Source organism: Triticum urartu, chromosome 4 (genome assembly GCF_003073215.2).
Source record: "Triticum urartu cultivar G1812 chromosome 4, Tu2.1, whole genome shotgun sequence".
Taxonomy (NCBI): Eukaryota; Viridiplantae; Streptophyta; class Magnoliopsida; order Poales; family Poaceae; genus Triticum; species Triticum urartu.
Window position 1 is genome coordinate 66,717,708 of NC_053025.1, and position 12,162 is coordinate 66,729,869.

Genomic DNA, 12,162 nt, shown 5'->3' on the forward strand with positions numbered 1-12,162 from the left:
CCCCCCCTTTCCTAGTCCAACTAGGAGGGGAAGGAAAGGGAAGAGGGAGAGAAGGAAAGGGGGGCCGACCCCCTCCCCAATTCGGATTGGGCTTGGGGGGGGGGGAGTGCGCCCCTCCACTTGGCCTCCTCCTCCTCTCTTCCACTAATGTCCATGAAAGTCCATTAACCCCCCGGGGGGTTCCGGTAACCCCCGGTACTCCGGAAAATGCCCTAACTTATACGAAACATTTTCGGTGTCCAAACATAACCTTCCAATATATCAATATTTATGTCTCGACCATTTTGAGACTCCTCGTCATGTCCGTGATCACATTCGGGACTCCGAACAACCTTCGGTACATAAAATCACAGAACTCACAATATATATCGTCATCGAACGTTAAGCGTGTGGACCCTACGGGTTCAAGAACTATGTAGACATGACCGAGACTCATCTCTGTTCAATAACCAATAGTGGAACCTGGATGCTCATATTGGTTCCTACATATTCTACAAAGATCTTTACCGGTCAAACCGCATACCAACATACCGTCGCGCCTACTGATGCTGACACCACATCAGTAGCGGACTGAACAAGTGCAGCCAGTATTCGGTAACTGAATTGCAACGTTGCATGCATGTGTGTTGGCATTGGGCCAGGCGTGTGTGTGTGGGCCGGAGGCCGTGTAAGTGTAGCCCATGGAAGGAAGCTACATATGTGCGGGACACCGATCAGATCAGTAGCGTGTGATGAATGAAAACCTTCCCCTTCCTCCAAGTCTTCCCCTCACCTACTCTGCGCTCTCCTTCCTATCCCCAATTACACAGATCGAGATCCAGGGCATTACAATCTGGTAATCATGGCCTTCCCTAAAAAAATTCCCCCACCACCCGCCACCGCCGCCCGCCGTGTTCCCTCGATCAGGCGGTAACACCCACCGAGCTAGGTGCGAGCCGCCCCGGCGAGCTCGCTCGAAATCCTGCTCGAGGTTCGCCTCGATCCGGAGTGCGACCACGACACCGTCCAAGCCCTCAATGCAGACCCGCCATGTGCTGGATGCGATGACGGAGACCACGGACAAGATGCAGGGTCTCCTCGAGACCATCCTCCGCCACCTTGACGCCAGCCAGAAGACCGTTGACGAGCACCATCAAGCGCAAGTCGCCTACAACGATCAAGTCTCCACCGAGCTCAAGCACTTGGCGAAGCAAATCGGTCTGACATAGGCGGATGTGGATGAGGCCCGCAAATCTCCTCCGCATGTAGATCCTGCCGCCGCTAGCAACCTTGGGCATCTGCGCCCAGGACGTCGCCGACCTCAGGCTCCTTCCACCCTGCACCACCACCTCCGCCTCCGATGACCCGCCCACCCCCGCCACCACCGCTCTACATGGAGGGCGCAGCCCAATTGCTGTTTGCCTGACTCGTCAACGACGAGTCGCCCCTATTGCTGCAGAACTCGCCCACAACATACGAGCGGGGGGCTGAGCACTACACCAAGCCGCCCAAGCACGACTTCCCCCGCTTCGATGGCGACGCACCGCGCATCTGGCTGGAGTGGTGCCTCTCTTACTTAGAGCTCTACCGGGTGCCGCAACACAATTGGGTCACTACCGCCGGCCTGTACATGGATGGGCTCGCAGCAATGTGGCTTCCGGTGTACCGACAGACGCACCCTGCTCTGTCGTGGCCGTCATTCCGAACAGCGGTGGAAGCAGAGTTTGGACCTGAAGAATTCGAAGCCCAAATGCACCAGCTAGTGCAACTGTGTTAGGCAGGGAGCATGCAGGAGTACCGTCAGCAATTTGAGACCTCCATGTACCACCTATTGTCTTTGGATCCAACCTTGAGCACGCATTCTTCATCCCCCAGTTCCTCCTCGGTCTGAAGGACGAATTGCGTTTGGGCGTCCGGTTGCAGGCCCCAACAAGCATCACGCGAGCGGCTGTGTTCGCAAGGATTCAGGAAGAAGAACTGGAAAAGCAACGGTTGCAGCACCCCACGCATCATTCCAGTTGGCAGACCACCTCCAGCAACACCCAACCCCAACCAAGGGCGTGCAGCGCCTCCCCCACGATCGGGCGGCGACGAGTATGCACGCGAGCGGCAGCTATGGGAATTCTGGCGAGCCAACGGACTCTGTTTTCGCTGTGGCGACAAGTAATCCTGCGAACATCAGTGCAAGCGCACCGGACAAATTCTGATGATCGAGGTGGACGATTTTGGCGAGATCCTCTCAAATGACACCGTGCACGCACTGCAGTTGCTGGATGCGCCGGCCCTTCCGGATTCGGAGTGCTGTAACTCATCACAGCAGGTGATTTCAGGCGAGGATGCGCTGTCCACCGTTCGTCTTCGCGCACAAGTTGGAGATCAAGTGATGGTGCTTTTGGTGGACTCGGGCTGCTCTCATAGCTTTGTTAGTGAGGCGTTCATTCAGCACATAGCATCCAAAACACAAGCACTGCCACCCATCTCTGTTCGGGTAGCAAATGGTCAACATCTGCTTTGTAACAAGATGGTTAAGCAGTTGGCGTGGAAAGTACCAGGACACACGTTCCACACCGACCTACGGGTGCTGCAGCTAAGCGTGTATGATGCCGTTTTGGGCATGGATTGGCTATCTGACCACAGCCTGATGAACTGCCACTAGAAACTGAAGCGAATCTCGTTTGGAACAGCGGGCAAAACGGTGCAGCTACAAGTGGTTCGCACCACTAATGTCTCCCCCATGGCTGGACTGGATGCTTATGAACTCCACAGGATGGAATTCGCCAATGATATCTGGACGGCAGCGCTGGTTACTGTCGAATCGCCAATGAAGGAAAACACTGAACCAATACCCCCAATATTCAGAAGGTGCTATCTGAATATCAAGATGTGTTTGCTGAACCAATATCACTGCCTCCTCATCGTCAGTATGACCACGGCATACACCTGGAGCCGGGCACGACGCCCATCAACACCGAATCGTACCGTTACTCACCAGCGCAGAAAGATGAGATCAAGAAACAGGTGCACGAGATGTTGCAGTCGGGGGTCATTGCTCATAGCATGAGTCCGTATGCCACCCCGGTCCTGTTGGTGAAGAAAAAGGACGGGAGCTGGTGCTTCTGCGTCGACTTTCGCCGACTGAATTCTACTATAGTGAAGAACAAATTTCCACTACCAATTGTGGATGAACTTCTGGATGAGCTCGCGGGAGCACAATACTTTTCCAAGATCGACCTTTGCGCGGGGTATCATCAGATTCGTATGCGCGAGGAGGATGAAGCAAAAACTGCATTCAAAACCCACCACGGGCATTACCCTTCAGGGTGATGCCGTTTGGCCTTTGCAATGCAACGGCCACCTTCCAATGCTTGATGAACAATATATTTGGTCGCTACATCCGTAAGTTCATCATCATTTTCCTTGACGACATATTTCTCTTCAGTATTGACCTGCAGGAACATGAACAACATCTGTGTCTCACGCTTGAGTTGCTTCGCGAGCATCAACTGTTCGCCAAGGAGTCGAAGTGTTCGTTCGCCCAGAAGAGCATCGAGTACCTGGGACACGTCATCTCCAAGGATGGAGTCACCATCGACACAAGCAAGACGAGCGCCATGCAAGCTTAGCCGGTGCCCTCCACACCAACTGAACTGCGGGGTTTCTTCGGCCTCACCGACTACTACCGCAAGTTCGTCCCACACTACGGCATCATCACGAAGCCGCTCACTCAGCTCTTGACCAAGAAAGGATTCGAGTGGAGCGACAAGGCCCAGCAGGCATTCGACATGCTCAAACAAGCCATGGTGAGTGAGGGAGTCCTAGACTAAGGGGTCCTCGGGCGTCCTGCCTGTTGGACATGGGCCGCACTGATGGGCTACGAAGATACAAGACCGAAGACTCTCACCCGTGTCCGGATGGGACTCTCCTTGGCGTGGATGGCAAGCTTGGCGTTCGGATATGAAGATTCCTTTCTCCGTAACCGACTTTGTATAACCCTAGTCCCCTCCGGTGTCTATATAAACCAGAGTGCTTAGTCCGTAGGGACAATGATAATCAGATAGGCTAGACTTCTATGGTTTTAGCCATTACAATCTCATGGTAGATCAACTCTTGTAACCCCCATACTCATCAATATTAATCTAGCAGGACGTAGGGTTTTACCTCCATTGAGAGGGCCTGAACCTGGGTAAACATTGTGTTCCCTATCTCCTGTTACCATCAACCTTAGACGCACAGTTCGGGACCCCCTACCCGAGATCCATCGGTTTTGACACCGACATTGGTGCTTTCATTGAGAGTTCCGTTGTACCGTCATCAGGAGGTTCGATGGCCCCGTCAATCGTCTACAACAATGTCCAGGGAGGAACCTTCCTTCCCGAACAGATCTTCATATTCGATGGCTTCCACTACAAAAAAAGACACATCCGTCACATTTTGGGCCGAAGGAAATTTTTTTCTGTCATACATATGACACTTCTATGACGATAATTGTGACAAAACCCGGTATCATCATAGATGTGGTGGGCTCCTACTTCTATGACAAAAAATCGTGACAGAAAATGGGCTTTTCGTCCTGGGCGGGCCGGAGACGCAGCTGCATGAAATTCTTTGGGCCGTCCATGACTGAAAAAACCGTGGTAGAAGCGAGGGGGAGGAAAATTTCGGGGAGTTCCCGGTTACGGTGGGAGGTCGTGGGCCGAGCGATGGGTGTTTCTCTCGTACACGTACGCGCGTGTGTGCGAGGCGTTGGCTCTAACTGAACCCGAGCGAGGCGTTGGGCTCTAACTGAACCCGAGCGATTGCACTACAGGCTACGTGTTACTGAACCCGAGCGATCGATCGATGGCTGTTAACTGAACCCGATCGAGCGATTCCTTGGCTACTGCTGCTACCTGAAGCCGATCGATGGGATGAACAGTGAGCATTGCGGGAGGGGGGTTGGATGAACAGTGAGCGGTGGCGTTGCCTCTGGATGAACAGGACCCCGTGGTGTGGTGGAGGGCTGGATGAACAGTAGACGGTGGAGGGGTGCCCGTGGAGGGGTGGGTGAATAGGACCCCGTGGTGTGGAGGGCAGGATGAATAGTAGACGGTGGAGGGGTGCCCGTGGAGGGGTGGTTGAACAGGACCCCGTGGTGTGGAGGGCTGGATGAACAGTAGACGGTGGAGGGGTGGTTGAACAGTAGCCGGTGGAGTAGCGCGCGGTGGAGGCTGGATGAACAGGAGCCCGTGGAGGCTGGAGGAGGTCGACGGTGGATGAACAGTAGCTCGTGGAGGCTGGAGGGGGTCGACGGTGGAGATGAACAGTATCCAGTGGAGTCCTGTTTTGCGGTACGCCACACCCCTCCCGATGAACAGGACCCCCGTTTCGACCGTAGCGCTCCAACACAAGTCCGTTTCCTCCGTTTTGCGGTACGCCACACCCCTCCCGATCAACAGGACCCCCGTTTCGACCGTAGGAGGTCCGTTTCCTCCGTTTTGCGGTACGCCACACCCCTCCCGATCAAATGACCCCCGTTTCGACCATAGGAGGTCCGTTTCCTCCACTTTGCGGTACGCCACACCCCTCCCGATCAACAGGACCCCTGTTTCGACCGTAGGAGGTCCGTTTCCTCTCTTATGTGGTACGCCAGGCCTTGTTTCCATCGCCTCTTCCGTCCAAGCCCTCCCGATGAACACGACCACGCATTCCGTTCCGACCCATGAACACGACGACGACGCTGTTTCTCCGTTCCGACCCAGCCATGTACACGAGCCCTCGTCGTACATATGCGCGAGTAGGCGTTCGAGACCCCACCCGTATGTACACATATGTGGCCGTATTTTCTTTCTTGCACCCTGGCCGTTGTACGTACGTGTACATGCTACTTGCGCGCCTCTACTACGACATGTGCGCGCCTCTACATCGACCAGTATGTACATACACGTTCGCGACCAGAATGACAACGCTACGTACGCTTCGACCAGGTGGGTCCTGACTGTCAGGCACTTCCCTGCCTGCGAAGATGTAGCTGGTGGGTCCCAACAGTCAGGGGGCGAATCGTTTTTTTTTCCGGACGCACTTCCTTGCGTGCGAAGATGTAGCTGGTGGGTCCCAGCAGTCGGAGAGCCGGTGGGTCCCAGCAGTCAGGGGGGCGAATCGTTTTGGTTTTCTTCTTTTTTCCCGGACGCACTTCCTTGCGTGCGAAGATGTAGCTGGTGGGTCCCAGCAGTCAGGGGGGCGAATCGTTTTTTTTGCCCGGACGCACTTCCTTGCATGCGAAGGTGTAGCTGGTGGGTCCCAGCAGTCAGGGGGGAACATTTTTTTCGCGAAATACGGTGGCCCGTCTGGTGGGTCCCTGCTATCAGGTGGAGGAATCATTATTTTCTGCGTAATAAGGTGGAACTTCCTTGCTGCCACCGTGGACCCAGCTGTCAGCCTCTCCACGTACAGTCCATGTTCGATGGAAGTCGTTCCTTGACCATGTTGACCACACCGCGCCGAGAGCACCATGGCGGTGGACGACGGCGAGGCCTAGGAAGGGGACGACGGGAAGCCGAGGAAGACGCGGCAGCGGAAGCCCGCGCGCGCGGAGAGGAGTACGAGGGTTCACTGGTTCGGTTGCGGTGTGAGGCTGCCATCGCCGCAGGGCCTGGCCAGCGGTGGGAATAGTAGGGGGCAGTGAGGCATCCGCGGCAGCACAGCCGGCCAAGGGAGGCAGGACCATGTGGCACGACCGGCGCTGCTTTGGGCGGCTGGAGCAAGAAGACCAGAGGTTGAAGAAGCACTACGGCCGTTGGATGGACATCGTACGGTCAGTGGAGCTAGAATCGTTCATATTGACTAAAGTTGACAAAGGCCCCCGTCCCAGTCAACTTAGTAGGCCCACAAGTCAGCCTCCCACCATGGTGGGTCCCGGCTAGCAGGGGAAGTATTCATTTTTTGTGCGTAATAAGGAGGCACTTCCGGTGGGTCCGAGCTGACAGCGGGGGGAACATTTTTTTTCGCGAAATACGCTGGACCGTCCGGTGGGTCCAAGCAATCAGGGGGGAAACGTTTTTTTTCATGAAGTAAGGTGGCCCGTCCGGTGGGTCCCTGCTGTAAGGTGGAGGAATAATTATTTTGCGCGTAATAAGGAAGCACTTCCTTGCGGCCGCCTGGACCCAGCTGTCAGCCTCTCCACGTACAGTACTCTTCCGATGAAAGTCGGTCGTTGACCACGTTGACCACGCCGCGCCGAGAGCACCAGGGCGGTGGTCTGGACGATGACGAGGCCTAGGAAGGGGACGACGCGGAGCTGGGGAAGACGCATTAGTGGAAGCCCGCGCGGAGAGGAGTACGAGGGTTCACTGGTTCGGCTACGGTGTGAGGCTGCCGTCGCCGTAGAATAACAGGGGGTGTGGGTGAGTAGAGGGATGGCCTGGCCAGCGGTGGGAGTAGTAGGGGGTGGTGAGGCCTCTGCCGCATCACAGCCGGCCACGGGAGGCAGGAGCACGAGGCACGACCGGCGCTGGTTTGGGCGGCTGGAGCAAGAAGACCAGAGGTTGAAGAAGCACTACGGCCGTTGGATGGACATCGTACGGTCACTGGAGCTAGAATCGTGCATATTGACTAAGTTGACAAAGCCCTCCGTCCCCGTCAACTTAGTAGGCCCACAAGTCAGCCTGCCACTATACTGGGTCCCCGCTAACAGGGGGAGTATTCATTTTTTGTGCGTAATAAGGAGGCACTTCCTTGCGTGCGAAGATATAGCTGGTGGGTCCGAGCTATCAGCGGAGGTAATGTTTTTTTCGCGAAATACAGAGGCCCTTTCGGTGGGTCCCAGATGTCAGGTGGAGAAATCATTATTTTGCACGTAATAAGGAGGCATTTCCTTGCGTGCGGCCGTGGACCCAGCTGTCGGCCTCTCCACCTAAAGTCCACTTCAGATGCATGTCGGTCATTGACCACGTTGACCAGGCCGCGGTGCGGCACCAGGGCGGTGGACGACGACGAGGCCTAGGAAGGGAACGACATGGAGGCACGGAAGACTCGACAATTGTTTCACACGCGGAGGGGAGTACGAATGTACGAGGGTTTACTGGTTCGTCTGCCGTCGCCAAAGAATAACAGCAGTTGTGGGTGAGTAGAGGGATGGCTAGGCCAGCGCTGGGAGTACAGTGGGGCGGTGAGGCCTGCGCGGCAGCAGAGCCGGCCGCGGGGAGGAGGGAGCAGGCAGTCCCACCGGCGCCTGTTTGAGCGGCTGGAGCAGGAAGAGCAGAGATTGAAGAAGCATGACGGCCATTGGATGGCCATCCAACAGTCACTGCTTGTGCGTCAACCTTTTTTTAGGAAGGTCTCAAATCTGTGGGAAACAACATACAGCCCATCTGCCATTATTTCTAATAATTTACAGCCCACTTGCTAATTATTAAGGTTTTTTGGAGCCCATATTCTTTTTGTTAGCATTACAGCCCATATTGTGGCCACGGTTAAAAAATTATACGAAATTTTGCATATTTTGGTGCGGTCCGAACTGTTTTTAATCCCGAAATTTCGACTCACATTCAAACTGATTTTAAAAATAAATGTATATCAATATAAAATCCAACAAATTCTCCACGCATAAAAATTAATGTAATTTAAAATCTCGAAATGAAAAAAAAGATATTTGAAACTAATTGCCGGTTTGATGTGTTTTAAAAATGTACAGCCCATTTCTCATTACTGATGGGCCATTTTCTCGGCCAGCCGAATGAAAGCTCTCCTCGTCTTGAAAGATTTGCAGCCCAACAGGCCTGACAAAGCGACTTGCTTGGCAAATCACAAAAAAACTGGGGTGCGGCCGTGGACCCAGCTGTCAGCCTCTCCATGTACAGTACTCTTCCGATGGAAGTCGTTCCTTGACCACGTTGACTATGCTGCGCGGAGAGCACCACGGCGGTGTACGACGGCGAGGCCTAGGAAGGGGACGACGCAGCAGCGGAAGCCCGCACGGAGAGGAGTACGAGGGTTCACTGGTTCGGCTGCGGTGTGAGGCTGTCATCGCCGCAGGGCCTGGCCAGCGGTGCGAATAGTAGGGGGCGGTGAGGCCTCCGCGGCAGCACAGCCGTCCACGGGAGGCAGGAGCATGCGGCACGACCGGCGCTGCTTTGGGCGGCTGGGGCAAGAAGACTAGAGGTTGAAGAAGCACTACGGGCGTTGGATGGACATCGTTGACCACGCTGCGCCGAGAGCACCAGGGCGGTGGACGACGGCGAGGCCTACGAAGGGAACAACACGAAGCCGGGGAAGACACGGCAGTGGCTGCCCACGCGGTGGAGAGTACAAGGGTTAACTGGTTCGGCTGCCGTCGCCGGAAAATAACAGGAGGTGTGGGTGAGTAGAGGGATAGACAGGCCAGGGATGCGAGTATGCTGGGGCCGTGAGGCCTTCCCGGCAGCACTGCCGGCCACGGGAGGCGGGAGCAGGCGGTTCCGACGGCGCTGGTTTGGGCGGCTGGGGCAGGAGGATCAGAGACTGAAGAAACACGATTGCCGTTAGATTGACATCTAATGGTCTGATGCTGGTAGAGTCGATTGTTGACTAAGTTTCTTTTTTGAGAAACCTTGTGTACGCATGAACTTAGTAGGCCCACAAGTCAGCCTCCAAATCTGTGGCAGACAACATAAAGCCCATTTGCTATCTTTTATAATTTGCAGCCCATTTGCTAATTCTTAAGTAATTTATTACAGCCCATTTTCTGCCTAGGACCACGGTCAAAAAGTCCAACCTTATTTTGCATATTTCGGTGGAGTCCGAACTGTGGTAATCCCGAAATGATAAACATTTTTTAAGAACTTATTGATTTGCCAAAAAAATCGTTTTGTTTTTGTAAGAAAATAAGACGTGGGACAAATTTAGTTGGTTTAAGGGAAAACCAGTGGTAAAAAAATCAGCGCTGGGTGGGAAAAAACAACAAAAATAAGGATGTAAATATGAAAAGGGAATTTTATGTGTTTTCAATATAATGATACGTGTATACGAACTAGTAAAACTATAGGTAGAGCTTAGAAAACGGATGTAGGACATGCGTTTCAAGAGGAAAATAGAACTAGGCTGTGTGTTTGATTCAGTAAAAAAACTGCCTGCGGATGTTGTAAGACAAAATATAACTAACGCTGGCGGGCCAGAGGCCAATAGATACCTGTTGGATCTTTGTGCCCCGTTGTCGTCATGGGTTGGGCCTGTTAAAAACAAAACAACCCTGGCAATCTACAGCCCAGTTGAAACTTGCTCGACCTGAAAAAACAATATATGTGCTCAATAAACGAGAGAATTCTGCAAGTACAGACTGATAACTGGGATGCAGCACGGATATTGTTTTTTTATCGTGATAATAAGTGCATGCACTTGTTTCAAAAAAATTGGAGAACTGGGAATTCGAACGTCGGGTGCTTATGCTTCCCATCAAATAAAAATCAGGTGCCTGAAAATTCATTTCGAAAAAATGATTCAGCTTTATATCCACGTCGACCCTCGACATGATGGTTGGAAGCAAATGCAAGTTCATACCAAAAGATCGTTAACAACAATACCAACTTGCGGACGACAAGGTAGTACAACTACCAATACCAAAGTAACTTATAATCTTTTTACTCCTGGCCCTAGTGTTCGTCTGGTAGAAAATCTTGCAGAGGACCAACTCCCGCTCCTTCTCTTGCTCCAGGTCCCCGAGGTGGTACTGGTGCATCACCCAGTTGGTCCTCTGCTGGTCGAAGCTCTTGTTGGTGTGCAGCATCAGAACCTTTTTTGCTGCCCATCTGCCGGCCGTTGACCATCACCGGCAAGGTATTGCCCGTCTCGCATGCATGCCGCACTCCGACTGTATCTTGTGACGCGTCCACGCGCCCCTTTTGAATGCCCTGGAATTGCGCTAGAAGAAATGCTTCCTTAGGCCACTCAGTGTGATACCTGCAGTATTGTGGAATACAGGTTTTAGTGTACCTAGTTGGCATTTTCATAACATCTTTGGCATGTTGCAGTCACTTGTTTCAATTTTTATTAACTGCAAATTGTAATTGCTTCACCAGGTCTGCGTGTAAAAAGAAAAATAGAGCTATAAACAAAGGAATATGTTTGTGCAAGTAGACGGCCGATCGGTGTCTTACCTGGAAGTTTCTCAGGTTGGGTGTAACATATGCCGTGCTCGCTGTCGATGGTTGGTATGAACAAATCGATGAGAGACTGAAATCTCGCGCTGTCAGCACTCACTTTGGCCTCAAGTTTCTCAGGTTGGGCCAATCCTTCTTCGACTTGCATCGGTAATTCCAGAATACCCGAACACGCCGTCGGGATTCTTGTGTCACCTCATGCGCAGCGTGTTGTCACATCAATTCAATGTGTGGACATGATGAATAATTTGACCGACGTATACTAGTACTGCTACTGTACTACTTACTAGTCGTATTTAGTGTCACAAGTTATACATAGGTTTAACTAACAAGTACGCACTTGAAGCCTAACTGATATATGTATATATATACAGCATCTCCATCATCATTATCAGTACATCCTACGCAGGTGAGTTAGGATGCACTTGATCCCAGGAAGGTATCTATCCTTCAAACCAGAGGAGTGCTTCAAACTAACAACAGTACATAATATCCAACAAAAGATGGTCGTGCTATAGCAGCAGAATACATGGCTCAGTCTAGATATCAGCATGAATCAAGTTGTGCATATTTGCTGTTGGCATGAACCACATCGCCGCATGTCAGGTTTGCAAAAGCCATCCATCGCATGGAAGCTTGATGCCTTTCACACACTGAAGATTATCTGGCAACAAGCTGTGTCGACGAATCTTTGGATATGGTGATTCATGAAACCCATGGTATGATGTGCAAACACAGCCCCCCCTCGCGAATGGAAGTTGCATAGCACAGTAATCATCGCCGGTGATATGATCGATGATTGGTTGGATGATCGGATAATTTAGCCCAAGGAACAAGGAGTGGTTGTCGAGGCTGTAAACCCGCCTCCAGTTGAATACGCCTGGCCCAACGGAGCTGGGATCTTTCTCGAACACGAAGCAGCCATAGCCATCAATGTCACGAACGCCCCACGCATTGTACTGCATGTGGTTTGATGTAATGGTTTGGTCAATTTGGTATGTGTGAATGAGCATCAAATGACCGCCGTCAGCTGAACGAGCGATAAACCACCACCCATCGGCTGGTATGATTCCAG

General features: G+C 52.7%; 1 pseudogene; it reads left to right on the plus strand.

The window, feature by feature from the left end:
* Positions 1-731: 731 nt before the first annotated feature.
* Positions 732-12,162, plus strand: part of LOC125554611 — a 60,739-nt pseudogene continuing 49,308 nt past the window's right edge.